This window comes from Mastomys coucha, unplaced genomic scaffold, assembly GCF_008632895.1.
Source record: "Mastomys coucha isolate ucsf_1 unplaced genomic scaffold, UCSF_Mcou_1 pScaffold22, whole genome shotgun sequence".
In the NCBI taxonomy this organism is placed as follows: Eukaryota; Metazoa; Chordata; class Mammalia; order Rodentia; family Muridae; genus Mastomys; species Mastomys coucha.
The window spans coordinates 59,198,589-59,217,788 of NW_022196905.1; the positions used below are offsets into that span (position 1 = coordinate 59,198,589).

Below are 19,200 nucleotides of genomic sequence, written 5' to 3' on the forward strand. Positions count from 1 at the left end.
GGAGGGAGGAAGGGAGGGAGGGAGGGAGGGAGAGGGAGAGAGGGAGAGAGAGAGAGAGGAGGAGGAGGAGGAAGAAGAAGAAGAAGAAGAGGAAGAGGAGGAGGAGGAGGAGGAGGAGGGAGAGAAGGAGGAAGAGGAAGAGAGCCCAAACGATGAAAGCATACTTTGTGAGTTCGAATCCCATGTGTGTGACTTTCTAACCCTGCCCCATGAGTTCGGACTTGCATTCCCACAAGCATCACTGAACTAGTTTAGTCAGCAGCTGCTACCTGAGAGGACTCATTGACACTTGAAGACACCTGACTTGCAATATGCTATTGTTGTTTTAAAGAATGTTACTTAAGATGGATTAACTGGTCCATGCTTATAAACCCAGCACTCAGGAGGCTGAGTTAGAAAAACTGTTAAGTGCTCCAAGTTAATTTGGATGATAGATAGGGTGCTGGGAGATGGGGTGGGGGTGGGGAGTATGGGTTTGGAAAGGAAAGAGAAAGAAGGGGAAAGGGGGATCGTTTAAGGCTAGAATTTACATTTTAGGAAGAGCTTTGTCACAAGGTTGTGAGTAACCTCATGCATGGGTTACAGAGATTCTGTGTAAAAGAGCTCACCACAAATCAGGAAGAAGCCAGGAGAGAAAGATTAGCCTCTACAGAGGGTTTCTATATGTGGCATTTAGTCCTTCCTTCCTTCCTCCCTCCCTTCCTCCCTCCCTCCTTCCTTCCTTCCTTTCTTATTTCTTTTTTTTTTCAAGCCAGGGTTTCTCTGTGCAGTCCTTTCTGTCCTGGAACTCACTCTACAGACCAGGCTGGCCTTGAACTCAGAAATCTGTCTGCCTCTGCTTCCCAGGTGCTGGGATTAAAGGTGTGTGCCACCACTGCCCGGCTGGCATTTAGCTTTTTGCCCAGTGCCAAGTCATCACCACCCACTTGAATAAACATCAGGGAGGCCACTCCCACTCTTGGGGCTCTGGCACTGGGGCATGTCTGTCAGTCCTAACAGAGAGGATTCCTGGGGGCTGGTGACATGGCTCGGTGGTTAAGTGCACTGACTGCTCTTCCAGAGGTCATGAGTTCAAATCCCAGGAACCACATGGTGGCTCACAACCATCCGGAATGAGATCTGACGCCCTCTCCTGGTATGTCTGAGAACAGCTACAGTGTACTTACATATAATAATAAACAGAGAGAGGATTCCCACTGGAAGCCAGGCCACAGGACTAGGAATTTATCTAGGGACCCAAACAATAAGCAGGAAATTGGAGCACGGGCTCACCCTGCACCCCCTTACCCCGCCTACACTAATTGCCCTCTGGACAAATAAACAGTCTTTCTGTGAGTCTCCTTGTCGTAAGCAAAATCTTAAAGAGATAGATAGGAGAGCACTGACATTCTGGCCTCTACCTTTAGATACCCCCGACTGAGGAATAGCTCGTGTAGGAGGGCTCGGCTGTGTTGATGTTGGTAACACAGACTGTTATGGCAAAGAACATCATTCAATGCATGGCTGTGTTTGATAAACAGAAGCAAAGCCAAGAGGCTCAATTTTCCCAGGCACTTCTATCAACACAGTCCTGAAAAGGAGGTTTTGCTGTGGGTTCCCAGGGATACCAGCTGTATGGCCCAGGAAGGGCGAAGCTACTTGCCAGAAAGTAGGCAAAGCAGAGGGATTTGCTGCCCTGGAGTTTTGACAGTACATAAATATCTGCTAGGAATCCATTATCTTGTTCCTCTTATAAGCATCACAACACTTAACACTTATTCTTAAGATGTTCATTGATGGTGGAAACAAACACCTGAACAAACCCAAACCAGTCACCAGCACACAGTAGGAGGGGTTTATGGTTTCCCATTGAGAGATCTGGGAAGGACAGAAAGTCTGACCAGAAGGCAGGCAGGTGCCTGAATAGAGAAAGAAGCTGCTGTACTCTCTATCAGATGCTGTAGCTTGAAGAGATGTGGTGTTTTGCAATGCATTTTGGAAGATTTTTTTCCCACATGATTTCATTTCCCAGAGTCCCAGAATCTGAGCTGCATGGGGACCCGAGGCACCATTTATCTCAAGACTTTGAACCTTCCGAAGTTCTGTCAGCATTCTGGCTGTTGTGTGTCAGCATTCTTGGCATAGTAGGAAGTTTGGAAACATCCCTGCCTTCTACGCATGAGATGCACAAACACATGACCCTACAATATGTGACAACCAGAGATGGCATCAGACGGTGTAGAGTTGGTAGGGTGGGGGATGTACAGAGTGGCTCTTTGTGAGAACTGCTGATGGAATCTACTGGAGTCGCTGAGACTGTATAATATGTAAATAATACACGTTGTTATTTCCTATATCTCCTTTCAACATAAATCTGGTGTTTTGTATTCTTTCTTTTGAACTCTTCCTCACCCCCTTCAACCCTCCCCGCCACCTTGAGACTACAAAGGATCTGTAGTACAAGCTGGCCTAAAACTCACCAATCTTCCTACCTCTATCTCCTGAATATTAAGATTGTAGGCATCCATCCACCCATCCAGGCCAACAGTTCTGCTTTTCAGCTGAGACATGTGCAGTGTTATTCAAGAGGACAGATCAGTGTCTGAGATACCAGGCACCTTATTTAATAATGTGGCAGAAATGCTATCGATTTTATTTTTCATGTGCAACAATTACCATCATATACTACTACTGAATTTTGTGGTCTGACTGCTAATCTGCCCCCACAGGCTGACTGACAGGCCACAAATGAGACTTCTGAAATCAGGCTAATGACCTGCCCAGCTATCACGGTGTCTCATTTAAATTGAGAATTTTTGCTTCCTAGACACATGAGAACTGCTGACAATCTGGTTTTCAAGACGTGGGTCATTTTTAAATCCCACTAGTAACTTTTGTAATAGCATAATAAACCTTGTCTCATCAGAGTCAAGTTGGTTTTTCTGAGACAGTGTTTCTCTGTGTAGCCCTGGCTGTCTTGGAACTCACTCTGTAGACCAGGCTGGCCTTGAACTCAGGAGTTACATTGTCTAAGGCACACTATGGACCATACACTGTGTGGTCTTGGAACACAGTCAGTTCTTTGGTACTAAAGTCAACTTCTGTCCTCCAAAGGCGATGCTATGATGACGTAGACAAGGAAACAAAATTCACATATTCATTCTCTCACTCACTCACTGGTACTTCTGTGTGCTAGGCTGTGCTAAGTGCTTCAGCATGGGACCACTGCTCAGTCTTTGTGTTCATAGTCTAGAAAGAAATCTGAAAAGGCAGAGGGAACACCATAAGCCAAGAGGAGCATTTGCAAGTCTGTTGGAATTATCTAGAGCGGCTGACATGCAAGAGGTGTAAAAGAGACAGAAGAGGCTCAGAACACAAATGGAGCTGGTTGGTAACTGGGCTGAGACACACCCCTTATTCTGTGTGGAGGCAATGGGAAAGTGCAGGCAGAAGAATGTGGCTAGGAGGCCTCAGATGAATCTTTAAATGAAAACAGGCATGGTTCTTGCACAATGGTTCTGCTCAGGATTTGATCAACACATTTAGAAAGTATTCTAAGTAGCCAGGACTAGTGAGTAGCATTTATAAGACAGGCTCTCCTGATCTAGAGCCTCAGAATGAATGGTACAGGATAAACCTCAGGATCTCTGTCTTGCCAGCCATGGTTAGTGTCAGACAGACCAAACCCATGGCTCGCTGTCATTGTCCCCTTTCGTCCGAAAGGTGCAAACTACCATCCTTTTCCCTCAGTCTTCCTCCAGCTCCAAGAAGACAGAGTCTATGCCTGTTCCTGACCCTCAAAGTTTGGAAATTAAAAGACAATACATATTTGTTAAAGGGATAGGTTGTAATTTCCAACTTAACAAGCTAATCAGTAGCAATCAATATGTGCTTTTGCACAAAGCGCTGTGCTGGGGACAGTGCAACAGGGTGGGGTGGCAGCCACAAAGGCACAAGGGTACTCAGTACTAAGAGGTCACATACACCCACTGAGTAAACATTTATAGCATTAGAAGCTAAGGCTAGCTCAAACTGTGGATAACCAACAGTGGGCCACAAGTCAAACCCGAGGAATGATCCAGCTATAACATCCAGAACGGCCTAGAACTTTCCATTCCTCTGGCTGATTGTGGAGACAGACGCCTTCCTTATCCTGGTATCCTCAGAACTAACTGTGTTGCCATAGACTCTATTACTGTAAATGTCTTTGTAAGGACTTTACAGAATTCATTAAACTCATGAAAAGCAACTCCCATTTATTGCCAAGCCACTTAGCCCGGTGAGGAGCCCTTAGGGGCCGTGCTTCCTTCCATATGTCTAGCATTTCTGGAGAATGGGCTGTACGGTGTGGTTAGTTCATGTGCAGAGGACAGGGCAGCAATAAAGAAAAGAGATGGCTTACAGGTAATCCTCCTTGCAAGAAAGGAGATGGACTGGAAATAATTTCTTGAAGAATTGTCTTAACAGCAGACCGACTAAGCACTCTGGCTAGTGAGCTTACAGCTCGAGTACAAGACATCTCATAAAAATTCTTCAATTCTTTTTTGTTTTGTTTTGTTTTGTTTTTGTTTTTCGACACAAGGTTTCTCTATGTAGCCCTGGCTGTCCTGGAACTTACTCTGGAGACCAGGCTGGCCTCAAACTCAGAAATCCACCTGCCTCTACCTCCCAAGTAGTGCTGGGATTAAAGGCGTGCACCAACACTGCCTGGCGAAATTCCTCAATTCTTACAACATTTCTGTGAGTAGTTTTAAAAAGTGTGCCCTAGAGAAGAAATCGGCAAACCAGGGCCAGCGCCGACAAAGCCAACTTTGCCTTTCTGGATATTTTTACAGTTTTATTGCAACACAGTCATGTACATTGGTGTTAGTACTGTCTGTCTGTGGCTGCTTTTATGTAACAAAGGTTAAATTACTATAGCAGAGACTGTAAGATTTGCAAAGCCAAAATGACTGAGAGCCTGATCCTGTAGAGAGAATCTCTTATAACCATCACCTGTCAATAAAAAGCCTATGGCCAATGAGCTGAGGCAGGAAATAAGAGGTGGGACACTGGCAGGAACAGAGAGGATTCTGGAAAACAGAGGAAAAAAAAAAAAAAAAGGAGATGCAGGGAGAGCAGGGAGATTTGAGAGTGATATGAACAAGATGCTGAGAGAGATGCTGAGGAAGACTCAAAGTTAAAAGCAGGCTGGGACTGAAGGAGAGGCAATTAACCATGTGGGACCCAGAATGGTTGAAGTTCCAAGCTAGTCAGGGAATGGAGCCAAAGCTTATGGCCTAGGCATTTAATAATAAACAATTAGCCTCAGAGTTGTCATTCTGGGAGCAAGCGCTGGGAGGAAAAAATGAATTTAATTTTTTTAAACATGGTCTGGCAAACTTTAGAAGCCCTGATTCCCTGAATTTGAGACCCCTCCCCCCAATGCATCATTGTATATAAATCCAGAACCTTGGCTCTTCTCATTACCCTCACTTACAAAGTGAGCAGTGCCCTCTCCTCTGTGATCAGTACCTTAAAGATAATGAAGCAGACACCATGTGCCAAGTGCCTACGCCCGAACCAAGTCTCATAATCGTGAGCTACTAGTGCTCTCTTTTTGAAGGATGGAAGATTGAGGCTGAGAGAGTCAAGACAGCCTGCCCAAGGACACAGACAGACGTGAGGTGTAGATCTGATGGCAAAACTCATGCTCTCTCTACAGGATAATTTTTTTTCTCTGCTTCTTTCTCACATAGGATGTTAATTCTGGCCTGTGTAAATGTAATAAAATCATGATCAGTGGGGAATGAGCCTAGATCAACACAGATAAAAGACAATAAAACCACAGCTCCATGATAAAGTATTTGGGAAACCATTCCTCACTACACTGCAATACACCACTTTGCTTTCCAGACCTCAGAGTTCAGCACAATGTACCATAGCTACTCCTAGCCTTGTGTAAGGAGTTCATGTATCCAAGCTGTATTCTGAAATCAACAACCCATGGAGTTAACTTTTTTTTTTAATGGCGGGGTCTCAAGTAGCCCAGGTTGACCTTGAACTCATTATGTAACCAAGGGTGGTCTTGAACTCCTGACCTATATTCCTCTACTTCCAGAGTGCCAGGTCACAGATGTCACCAATCATTTGGCTTAAATGGAATCCATTTTTATGACCTAACTTTCTGTGTGGGGATCCAGGATGCACATCCTGTAGTGTGGATGGAAGCTGCACACCTAGGCTGTGAGTTATGTGCCTTCACCACCTTGCTCTGCCCTTGAGAGACAAAGGTCCCCATACATTCACATAGCGTCCCCATCCCAACTGCAGTTTGGCTATAAAATGGTGACAAAACTATTATTAATTAAAGAAATCATGGAATACAAGTGTGATCACAAGATTAGTGCAAAGTCATGATGCATTGTGGTAAACTTGGAAAAACATTTTTTACATGGTGTTGGAGGTAGAACCTCGGCTCTTGAGTATGGCAAGCAAATACTCTGCCACTGAGCTATACAACTAAATAGGGGATTATAATTCGATAAAGGCGGCTAATTTTTTGGAGGTAATATAATTTTGTACTTATAAAACCAGACAGCCCAAAAGTAATCCCAGCACTTGGGAGACAGAAGCAGGTGGAACTCTGTGAGTTCAAGGCTAACCTGATCTACAAAGGGAGTTCCAGAGCAGCCAGGGCTTATTACGCAGAGAAACTCTGTCTTGGAAAACAACAACAACAAAAATCAAATCGCTTTAAAATTCTAAAACTGGGGCCTGGAGAGATAGCTCAGAAGTTAAGAGGACTAGCTACTCTTCCAGAGGACTCAGGTTCAATTCCCAGCACCTACATGCAGTTCACAGCCACCTGTAACTTCTGTCTAGAGGATCTGACTCCCTCACATATGTAGGCAAAATACTAATGTACATAAAAATAAAAACAAGTTATTTTTAAAAAACCCTCTAAGACTAGTATACAAAATGTACTTAAAGAAAAAAATACACATGAAAGCAAAAAATGAATGTTTTTTAAGTTTTTCAAGAGGTGAAGAAAGCGAACTTCCCCTAATACAGCTGGAGCAGCCACTGCGATGTGCATGAGGGGCGCCCTGCCCTCCAGCTTCAACTACATTACTAGGTTGCAAAAAGCAGTTACACCTTGAAAACATGGAATACTGCTAGTGTCCCATGATCCATGAACACACGCTCACTGGGGCTTGTCCTAGTGCGACCTTGTGGTGGGATATGTGAAAGAGTAGTTTATGAGACTCTCACAGGTCTCTTTGTAAGGAACATGACCAGTTGCCTGCCCTGAAACAAAGGCTCTGGACTGGATCGACACAGTCAAACATTAGCTTCAGTTTTAGGTGTGACCTGATTTTGTTTGGTTAACATTAGTCATCTTATTTTTAACTACAAAACAAGATCTTGGAGCAGGGGTGACACAAATTCTGTTCAAGGTGGATGCCCTTGTATTTCAACAACCTTAAGGCGAGTGTCCCAGTGAAAGAGAATTTCCCCCAGGAACTCTCCACATGAAGGGGAATAAACCAGGGATAATTTTTGTATGAAAGTGTAAATGAAGCTTTTTGTTTCTAACAGCAGCTGGAGGCTATTAGAGAGATCTAGAACTGGCCAAAACGCAAAGAGATGGTGCGGATTCTATAAAGCAACCCTGACATGTAAGACTGAGGGAGATGCAAAAGGGGGAAGAAAAATAGTGAGAGCCAGAGGACCAGGAAGTCTGCTGCTAGACAGTGCCATCTTATCATGCCAGGGAAGCCTTGCACCCAGGACATCGGAGCAATATGGCTGCCTAAGCAAGACCTGAACAATGAAAATAGCAGTCAATGCCAGTGTGGATGAGGGGAATCCCACACGGTCCCAGCCAAACCATAGGCAATCCATGGCTGCCTCAAAAGGGAGAATCAGCTTTTTTTCAGGCTCAAAATAACATCCAATCCCAAGTGGTCAGACCTAAACACCTGTACATTGAACAACACAGCCTGGATTCAGACTCAGTGGGTCTTATATATATCTAATAGCAATAATTAAGGAAGAGGTCATAAATTTGGGAGGAAGTGAGAGAGGACATAGAAGGCGTTTGAGGCAGGGAGGGATGGGTGGAAATAATGTAACTATAGTAGTGAAATATGTGAAATTCTCAAAGAAAAATTAATGTGTTTAAACTGAGTATGAGGTATTTTTGAAGTTAAAAATATTTTCTCGGGCTGGAAAGATGGCTCAGTAGTTAAGAGCATGTATTGCTCTTGTAGAGGACCCAGGTTCAAGTCCCAGCATCCACATGTCTGCTTGAAGCTCTGTAACTCCAGTTCCAGAGGATTCGATGCTCACTTCTGATCTCTGTGGATACTAGGCATGCATGCAGTGTATATACATGCATTCAGGTAAAACACACCCACATAAACTAATAAAATAAATACATTTTACAAATTAAAAGCATTTTTTGAAGGGACTACAGAGACGGCTCAAGAAATAAGAGCTTACTTCTATGTAAAGGATCCAGGTGTGGTTCCCAACACGGTGGCAGAAAGCCACCCGTGACTCCAGTTCCAGGAGACCCAACACCCTCATGATCTCTATGAGCACCAGACACATATGGGCAACATACACACATGGAGGCAAAACACTCATACACATAAAGTAAATCTAAAAAATATCTACTTTCGGAAGCCTCCTCTCCGTAAGGTGAAAGGTTAGCGGAAGTATCCTCCTTTCCTTTCTGCCGGGTGTCCGCTCCTAGCTGTTGAAATGGGCAAGTTCATGAAACCCAGGAAAGTGGTGCTGGTCCTGGCTGGATGCTACTCCAGACGCAAAGCCGTTATGGTGAAGAACATTGACGATGGCACCTCTGACCGCCCTTACAGCCATGCCCTGGTGGCTGGAATTGACCGCTATCCCCGAAAAGTGACAGCTGCCATGGGCAAGAAGAAAATCGCCAGGCGATCCAAGATCAAGTCCTTTGTGAAAGTTTATAACTACAACCACCTCATGCCCACAAGGTACTCTGTGGATATCCCCTTGGACAAGACTGTTGTCAATAAGGATGTGTTCAGGGACCCAGCTTTGAAACGCAAGGCCAGGCGGGAGGCCAAGGTCAAGTTTGAGGAGCGATACAAGACAGGGAAGAACAAAGGTTTTTCCAGAAGCTTCACTTTTAGGTATATTTTGTTTTCGTCATTAAAAATAAAAAAAAAACATCTACTTTCAAATGCTATCGCTGTATTATAGAGCACTACAACTCTTCGAAAAACGGGGGGTGGGGCTGGGGGAGGGGAGGGAGGGAGAATGTTCTAGTGAAAGACAATGGGAGCATCCAGGCAGGTGGTCAGCATTCCAACCTTCCCTGGAATACTGCTGCTCCTGGAGAGGTCTCTGCCACATTGTGGCAGGTCCTGCCCAAAAGGAGCTCTCAGGTTAATCTAATACTAACCACGTGATTCAGACGCTCACAAGTGTCTCTGTGTATGAGCACACAGACCCCAAGGTCCTCAGCCTCCCATCAGCCACACGGCCTTCATTCCATACAGGAGAGAACACACGGGGCAAAGTTGAGGAGACACACATTGGAGCAAGCAGCTCCTCCTGCAGCTCCTCTCCTTGTTAATGTGTTTTCCTCTCGTCTTAGACTCTCTCATTTGCTATCTCTGACTCCCAACTGTAATCGCCTTGGTTAATAAGTACCCACAGTAACAAGTAGGAATCAAGCTATGCGGCTATCTGATTGCTACTTGCTTTTAGAGCTTGTTTAAATAATTTCCTCCAGTGTGGCTATCTATACGTGGGCTCATGATCAGGAAAGGGAGGAGAGCTTGGTTATGAAAAACTGAAATGTTCATTTATCTACAAATGAGTTTTGAAGGTGAAATGAGCATGTTATTTGGAACAAACGACATGCCTTGTTTACTTCTGAGGAAATGGAAGTTATGAGGAAGAGGAGAAAAGGGAAGAGAAGGGGCCACCGAGAGCCATTTTCCAGCCTCTACAACTTGCCTAGGCAGTCAGAGTAGCTTGGATTGACGACGGACTATATTAACAGTTCTAGAAAGCAAAACAATATTAAAGAATTTCATAAAATATACTCGTAGTATATTGGTGGAAGTAAACATAAAATATGATACACTGTCAAGAAATGTGTAGTCCATCAGGGATGTTAACTTAAACTCCGGAAATGGGTGGTGGAGTTGAATTGAGGTCATTTCTCACATGCTCTCACGCACATTTGGAGTTAATATTTCAGTTGAGCCCTAATACATGAATAAAAACAGCCCTGATGTGAGCTAACCACTTATTCTCAAGCTCCTATGCACAGCGTGGGACTCTGAGTTAATCTATGTGAGGAGGGAACTGCACTACACTAGCCTCAGAAAGCATAGGCTATCATATGCCATCCAAAATCAGAAAACGTCATTCACTTGGTTATCTCTTCTTTTTCCAAATCCCCATTTAAGCAAGAATGAGAATGGCCCACAAATGGCCACCAGGACTTCTCCTTCTAAACCAACCCCAGTATAAACCAGGAGAGGGTGGGCCTGGTAAACTCTGTCCTGAAGATTAGGCTAACAGATTTAGCACTAACTGATTTGGAATTTGAACACTGACTCCCCGGGCCAAGTGTTCTGATGTTGAAAGTCTAACCGAATCTTGTACTGACAGAAAATCCTGTAACTATGGGTTGCATAAATTCAACCCTGCTGTTATCTCAGGCCCAACAGAGAGCAGTCAGCACACTGTAGACTTTGATACTAGGAGGGGCAGTGTACACAGCCAGGGTTTTCTTCTTCCTTCTCAAAATTCTGCCAGGAAAGGTGCCAGAAAGATTTCACATTTTATATTGGAAGCATATGTAGGTTCTGTTCACAATAAACAGGACTAGGGAGACTTCTGGAAACACAGTTTGCCCAAAGCATTGTGGGTAAGCTAGTTTAGTTTCTCCGATGCAGCATGAGGAACAATTGATTTTTGTGTAAATGGTGCAGTCATCTACCTAAAGCTCTCCGCTGCCAACCACACTGAGTGTGTCCTCTCTAGTTCCCTCCATTTCCAAATAAATACCCTCATAACACAGATGCAGGGATGTGTACAAGCATGCTCACAAAGAAGCTTCTGGTCTTCTCGTGTTGGGGATTTCATCAAGCAAAAACGCTCACTGATCTCACTACTGTATGCTAGTTACTACATGAGCTGCCTCTCCAAACTCTTTCTCTCATATCTGTGGGATGAACAACTGAAGAAAAACAATGCAGATGAATGCTGAGTAAATGTCACTCATGGCGTCTTAGTAACTTCTGCCTGGGATATGCCTTCACTTAAGGTGAAGAACCAACGCCCGGAATCCATAAAGAACCACAGACTTAGCTGCAAAGCAAGCGAGCAAGGAAGCAACTTGATTAACATGGGTGGGGGATTTTGAACACACATTTCTTCAAGGTACAAGAGGTACACAAAAAGACACAAAAGGTCATTAATCATTTAGGATGAGAAAAATCAAAGTCAGTTTGATATATCATTTTACCCTCATTATAATGTCAATCATCAAGACAGTTAGGTGGACATCTTTGTACAATGATGGTAACAATGTAAAAAAAAAATGGTGGAAAACAATCTATTGATACTTCAGAAAAAGAAAGAAAACCTATCAATACGTTGATTTAACAACTTCCACTGCTAGATGTAAATCTAAAATAAAAGTAGAACTCAGGTATTCTTGGGCATATTATTCACAGTAGCCAAAACCAGGAAACAACCCAGATGTCTGTTGATGAAGAAGAATTAACAAAATCTGGTCCATGCCTTCCAATGGAATATTATTCAGTCCTACAATGAAATGAGCATTCGATGAACACTGAAGACATGCTTAGTGAAGCAAGCTAAAGAAAGGACAAGGTGTCATGAATTGGAAAGTCCGAGGAGACAGCTACTTCTGCTTTAAATAACAAGCAAGAAGGCCAATCTGCAGAGGGTGTGAGGATGGCTCCCAAATCAAATACCATCACATCGAATCTTCTGTCTGTCTTGTACAGAGACCCTTCCTTGTGTGCCACGCATCGAAAGATGTCAAGATGCTGATGACACCCACCTATACATCCAGGACATATCTTAGGAGTGCTGGATGGAGGCAGGAAGCTTAAAAGTTCAAAGCTACCTTGGACTACAAGAGATCCTGTCTTTAAAACATAACCACGGGGAGGGGGCAGCAAATGGGATGGAAAGTGAATAAATTTTAAGAAACCAACGAACACAAGAAACAAAACAAGAAAAAAGAAAGGAAGGAAGGAGGAAAGAAAGAGAGGGAGGGGGAGGGGGAGAGGGAGGGAGAGAGAGAGAGAGAGAGAGAGAGAAAAATAGTGTCCTCTGAGAAGACAGAGGTAGACTGTAAGCACAGTCCAGGTTACTCCAGTCTCTTTCTACATGATGTGTCCTTTCTTTTTTTTTTTTTTTCAAGACAGGGTTTCTCTGTATAGCTCTGGCTGTCCTGGAACTCACTCTGTAGACCAGGCTGGCCTCGAACTCAGAAATCTGCCTGCCTCTGCCTCCCAAGTGCTGGGATTAAAGGCGTGCGCCACCACCACCCGGCATGATGTGTCCTTTCAAGCCACAAAGACGTGTACAGAGAAATAAGTAGTGCAGGCTAAATGAAACTCATCATCCCGTGTAACATTCCACTAATTCACCATGCAAACACTCCAGGCCCGCATCATCTCACAGATGTGCTGTTTGATAGGGAGGGGAATTATGTTCTTACTAAAGTAGGGAAGAAAAGGATTCCGGGAGGTGCACTCACCAAAGGTCACACCAATTCGATTGGTCCTGGTTCTTTATATGGAAGGTAGAACCAGAGAATTCTCCAAGATTCAGGCAGCTCGCTTGGGATTTCTCTGTTCAGTTCTTGAAGTGTCCTTTGAGGCAAACCCTAAAGCATTGAAGAAAATGTTTAGAAATGTTTTGTTTTGCTTTACTTCCATGTAAATTTTACATGGGCCTAGAAACTGAAGATGTTTTCTTCCCAAAATGAACTATCATTACTCCGATTACTCAAGAAACCATTACTCTTATGTCCTCTAGAAACCAAGAAATGCAACTCATTATCTTATCCTTGAAGAAGTGGGGGATTGCGTCAGGAACATGAGCAATTTCTTTCCTGTGGGGTTTTAACTTTACAGCAGCCATGACTTAGAGATATGCATACGAATACAGTTGCAGCCCAGAGACTCACAAAAAGACCTCCCTCCTTATACAGAGATAAAAACATCTAGCTTGAGGCCTCCCACCTGGCTTGTGGAGTTATGTTTACACATCACTAACAAATCATGACTAGTACCTGACCGCATCCAGAGCCTGTCCCCAAGACCACAGGGACAAGGCTTAGCGATCCACCTGCAATTAATCAGAGTTGGCTTGAGAGTGACCTAAAATCACAGTCAAGATTTCTTGTGAATTTTTTTTTTCAAGGAGAGGGTTATGAAAAAATTAAAAGTATCAGTTTCAGGTCTTAAGTTAATGTTAGAAATCCTAATGGTACAAAATACTCAAATGAAGGGAATGTAAATTTCAAATGAAAATGTTCAAGACACACAGACAAAGTATCATATCCTGCCTTTACTCCCTATCTGGAGACACACTCACCCAGCATTTACAACTATCAAGAGACCTGACCAATCTACCTGAAGATCCAAACAGCTCCAAATTTCTTAACTCCAGTATGGTACCAGTATATAGCACTAGAGTGGGGGCTGGGAGACTAGCCTTTCAACACCTTCGTGACCATATCCTGGCCTGGGTGTTTTCTATGAGACAGAGACATGCTCTATATCCCAGAATGGCCTGAAATGTGCAATCCTCCTGCCTCTGCCTCTTAAATGCTAGGGATCGCAGGCATATGCCACCATGCCTTTACCTCTGGTCTCTGATTTTATGCAAATCCCTTCACTTCTTTAAAGTACAAGCAAGGGTGGAACTGCTAGTTTTTAAACAGCTGGTTTTGCCACTGTTGTTCATTTTTGGTTTACTTCATGCATTCTCCCACCAAAAATTTAGTCAGGCAAAGAGACCAAGAAAACAGGAACCAGTGGCCTCAAGGGGGACACTCCAGAACTGTAGGACTCTAGAGAGCACTCTTTGGAATCTTCTAGATCAATTGGCCTCTAAGGCCAGTTAAAACACAAAACTATTTAACCACATCTCGGTTGGAATGGCTGGTGATCTGAGGGATCCATGTCTTTACCAGAACACAAGGAATATCCTCAGCCAGGCCGTGGGTCAAATCCTAATCAAGTATAACAAAGGTACCCCAGATGCCTCAGAAAAACCTCTCTTAAATGGGGGGAAAGGCCACAGCCTTAGAGAGCCTCAGCCGATAAACACTCGAGCTCTTGATAGACATTGCCTTTACCCAACCCTGAAAAAATAGCTCTGTGTGTCACCTGCTGGATAACAACCAATCCAACGCCACGGTATGATAAAATCCTGGACATGAAAGTGAGAATTATAAGCTTCGTCCTGAAATCAACTGCAGCATCACGGCTGTAGAATAAAATGTAGACTCCTGTGCCATGCTCCTGTGTGTGCTCGGGTTTCTTGAGGGGGGATCTCTCAAGGAAATATTATGAACTTTGTAATATTCGCACAGAACTTTGAGGTTTCCCACTGTGTATGTTAGTAGATGTTCCCCCTTAGCAATGTAATATCTCAGCAGTGGCCATGTAAAATCTAAAATCTGAAAGCAAATTACTAATATATAATGAAACACAGATTCCAGTGTTATGCTATACTGTAGGGAAAGAAGGTTCACTGAGAGGGTAGGCAGAGCTATGTAAGTAGTAAAATTCCGTCAAGTATAACATACAGGCTAAATACACTTTTCCAGAAAATTCTGACTTCCTACAATAAATCCAATTAGAATTTATTTCATAGAAACTTCAACATTTGCTATTCTGATTCTTCATTTAAAAAAATCTCAAAATAAAACCCATAATCTTGGATCTACTTATCTTTTTTCTTTTTCTTTTATTTTTTTTGGGGGGGAGGAGGGGGACATGAAGTGAATCTTAGAGCTGCTCTTGGCTCTCAGCAAATTCGAAAGCTGGTGTGGTGGTCCACGTAATCCCAGCACTCGGGAGGTAGACGCGGGCGGATCTCTGTGAGTTCAAGGCCAGCCTGATCTACCAAGTGAATCCCAGGACAGACAAGGCAAACAAAACAAAGCAAAACCCAAACGTGGTGGGATCGGCTGATGCAGGATGTCACCATTTTTTGCTGTCTATCCTGATTTTATTTTGGCTCATATTCTTTCTGTGTCTTGTCAGAGTATATGAAGTCTTTGCTGGTTTTAGTGGCAGTGCTTGGTTGGAATTCGTTTTTGAGACAGGTCATCACAGTGTTTCCGAGGCCTAGAATTCATGGTAAGCTTCCAGCCTCAGACTCATGAATATGAAGACTATAGTCACTGTGTCTGGTTGCCATAGTTGGTATCTCTTCTTGAAGTAGACAACGACGATGATGATGATGCATGTGTGCATGTATGGCACTGTGGAATTCTCTCCTCCCACCTCCATATGGTTCCATCTGGTGGGCAGGTGTGCATCATCAGTCAGGCAGCAAGAACAGTTACCAGCTGAGGTAGAGCACAGGCCCACATATTTAAAAAAAAAAACAAAAACCTTACAATTGTTCCTCTCTTTTAAAATATGAGCTTCCTTTTAAGATTTAATTCTCTTATTTTTTTTTCATTTTGTGTATGAGTGTTTTGCTGCAGTAAGTAGGGGCATTGTGCGAACATGGGGACTGTAGTTAGAGATGGACGAGCGATCACATGAGAGCTGGGGACTGAACCTAGGTCCTCCACCAAAGCATCAAGGACTGAGCCATCCCAGTGCCCTCTCCACATGGTTTTTAAAGTTGTTTCAAATTCGCTGGTTGGAATGAGACAGGACACACTAATATTAAAAATCAAACAAACAAAAAACCTTTTAAACTACTACATCTGTTTTGGGGCTGGAGAGATGGCTCAGCAGTTAAGAGCACTGACTTCTGATCCAGAGGTCCTGAGTTCAATTCCCAGCAGCCACATGGTGACTCACAATCATCCATAATGAGATCTGATGCCCTCTTCTGGGGTGTCTGAAGACAGCTATAGTGTATTCATATACATAAAATAAGTAAAATATTTTTTTTATTTTTTATTTTGTTTTCTTTGAGACAGGGTTTCTCTGTATAGCCCTGGCTGTCCTGGAACTTACTCTGTAGACCAGGCTGGCCTCGAACTTAGAAATCCACCTGCCTCTGTCTCCCAAGTGCTGGTATTAAAGGCATGTGCCACCACCACCCAGCTAATAAAATCTTTAAAATAGTACATATGTTTGGTTTTTTTGTTTTTGTTTTTGTGTTTTTAACATAGTTGATCATCAAGTCATGTTGTGCTACTTCAATCTCGGTCACAAACGGAAGCTGAAAATAACAATTTCACTCCTACGCTCCAGCTTCTAAATACATGTTTTTAGGTGGGTATAAGTGTGTATTGGGGTCAAGAAACAAAGAGACTCGCTTGTGAGCTGAGTAGGAAGAAATGAGAGTTTTTAAGGGACATGGGCGGGGAGGATACATGTATTTATTCAGGGAAAGTGGGGGGAGGAATACTGAGTAAAGGTACAGAGGAGAGAGAAATATGGCAGGGAGGGAGGGAAGGTGAGAAAGAAGGGAGAGAGGAAGAGAGAGGGGAGGAGGAGTGTTTGTGATGGGAGGGTGTAAGAATCAACCAGAACTGGGCATACATGCCATTAGTACATTAAAATGAATTAGTGGTAATCACTTATGTCACCCATTTTGTAGACAGGGTCTTATGTAGCCCAGGGTAGCCTCAAACTCACTACAAAGCTCAAGATGGCCTTGAAAAGTTGGTGCTCCTGCTTAAGCGCTGAGTACTGAGATGGCAGGTGTGTGCCAGCAAGCTGGCAGGAATACTTTTCACTGAAAAGAGATGTTTTCCTAGGATAGATGGACTCAGAGCTAGCAGGAAGCTGCATGGGTTGGATGTCAGATTTCCAGTTGGTCTTGTGTATGCTCTCAAGCATCAAGGCCTCTGCTTTCTCACTGTGTCCTGAGCTCAAGCATCACTCCATGAATTAAAGATCCCACGTGTGGAAGGATGCTGTCAACTGGCAGCCTGTAGCTTCAGCAGCCTGCTGGACCGCCTTCATCCCAAGTCACTCCTGCCCACCACAATGAATCCAAAGTGGCCTTTAAAATCCTGCGATTGGGTCCTATCAGCCTATTGCTGGACCTTGCCACTGTCTTTAGGGTAAAGTCAATATCCTCATAAGACCTGAGTTCTCATCCAGCTTCATCTCCCGGCACGGTTTCCCTTACAGGTCATTCATGGTGCATCAGACCCTCCCAGATCCCCGGCATGGCCAGCCTGAGCTCAGCAGTAAATCTCACTCCTCCATGAAGTACTTATGGGGAGACCCCAAGATATGTGCCCGCAGTATTATCTAGCATTCTTTGTGACACTAGGTAGAGCCCTGGGAAATTGGGCACATTGAAGGACAAATGTGGTAGAATTTTGGCATATGGCTTAAGCTTCCAGTAACTGTTAGTGACTGAGGGCATTCTCATCCAAATTAAAACTTTACTAGGGCATAATCTGATCTGATTCACATCTAAACCCCAATCCTATGCTCAGTCCTGGCCCAGAGCCAGGGCTTAGCTCTAATTAATGTGACTTTTCTCAGTACCGAGTACTGAATTTTAATATTGTCACTGGTCGTTCAGTCCTATCTTTATCCCAAAGGCACTAAATTTGAAAAGAGTAAAGAAACGGAATGAATAAACCCAAGGTAATAGTTTCATAGCTGGCACTTTTGCTAAAAGTTCTCAGTTTTGCCAAAGACCAAGTCCTGACCTCTGACAGAAATGAGAACTTCATTTTGAAATCAGTAAATATAACTACGTAATGTATATCCCCAAGGGTAGGACTCAGCTTATCTGTAAGACATCATCTATGAACTTATTTTAAATCTCAAGCGTCTCTCACTGCTTGGCAGCGAGGGAAACTAGATAATTTGGAGTTATTTTACTTTTTACATGATTCCCATGTGACAACAATCAGCTAAGGAAAGACAGCACTTCTTTGGAGTGGTCGACCTGAAATGGACATTTTAAAGCATGCTTCTGCCTGACATTCAAAAGAGTGACTCCTGAAATCCCTCACACCATCTGATCCAACTCTGCACTTCTGTGTCTACCCCTCCTGAAATGAAGAGACCAAGGGGAAGCCACTCGGGGTGGGATGTGGAACGGGCGAGGCTAAGTCACCAGCTTGGAGCTGGTGACAGCAGCAACAGCAGCAGTTCAGTCCTTGCTTGCATCCCTGCTGTACATCAGGCATTGTGCTGCTAAGCATCCCTTGAGTGACATCATCCATTTAATTGCTGCTACAATCACAGGAAGCAAGAACTATAATTCTACTCATGTGAGAGATGGGGGGAAAAGCACAGAGAGGCTGACCAGAAACTAAGGTCTATTAATTGAACATGGTAAAGCTGAATTGCAAACCCAGAAGGGTTGAGAATCCGAGCTCTAAATTAGTATGCTCTATAAGAGAGTTCAATCGGTCTAGTTTGGGAGAGTTGAAAATTCCAGTTGTGCTATTAAAAAAAAAGAAAGGAAAAAAAAAAGAAGAAATACTACTATATATAGATCCTCAGGGTCTATGTTTCAGGATCCAAAGGCCTATGTTTCAAAAGGCTTGGGAGACAGTGAGAGGTGGGACCTCACAGGAAATCTTAGGTCATTGCTTGAGAGTGACTTGACAGAGATGTGGGACCTGGGCCGGATTATTAAGCTTCTTGATTATGAGGGAAACAGCTTGGCTCCATCATGCACCAAGGTATGTGTCCTTGCCACAGGCCCAAAGAAACAGAGCTAACCAATCCCCACATTAACCTCTAAAAGACCAAGGCAAAACAATCCATTCCTCTTTCTTTTTTAAAGGCAGGGTACCACCCTATTGCCAGGCTGATCCCAAGCAATCTTCATACTTGGCTTTCTGAATGCTGGAATCACATGGGCTGTGTCACAGCCTCTTAGTTCCTACATTCTGAAGTAGCCACCCCATTTTGGAACACTTTTGAGAAATCAAAGATCCCATGAAATGATTAAGTAAAGTCTGCAGCTTTGGTTTCTACTTCTTGGCTAACAATCAGCTAAGGAAAGACAGCACTT

General features: G+C 43.6%; 1 protein-coding gene and 1 pseudogene across 4 annotated transcripts in view; one reads left to right on the plus strand and one right to left on the minus strand.

The window, feature by feature from the left end:
* The window catches only part of Rbm47 (RNA binding motif protein 47), a 135,216-nt gene that overhangs the window by 17,118 nt on the left and 98,898 nt on the right, over positions 1–19,200 (minus strand). For all 4 annotated transcript variants that reach the window (XM_031342482.1, XM_031342485.1, XM_031342483.1 and 1 more), the window contains one exon: positions 12,764–12,892. The gene's annotated coding sequence lies outside the window, so the exon portion shown is untranslated. The remainder of the gene's footprint in view (positions 1–12,763; positions 12,893–19,200) is intronic.
* Positions 8,731–9,210, plus strand: LOC116104552 (annotated as a pseudogene).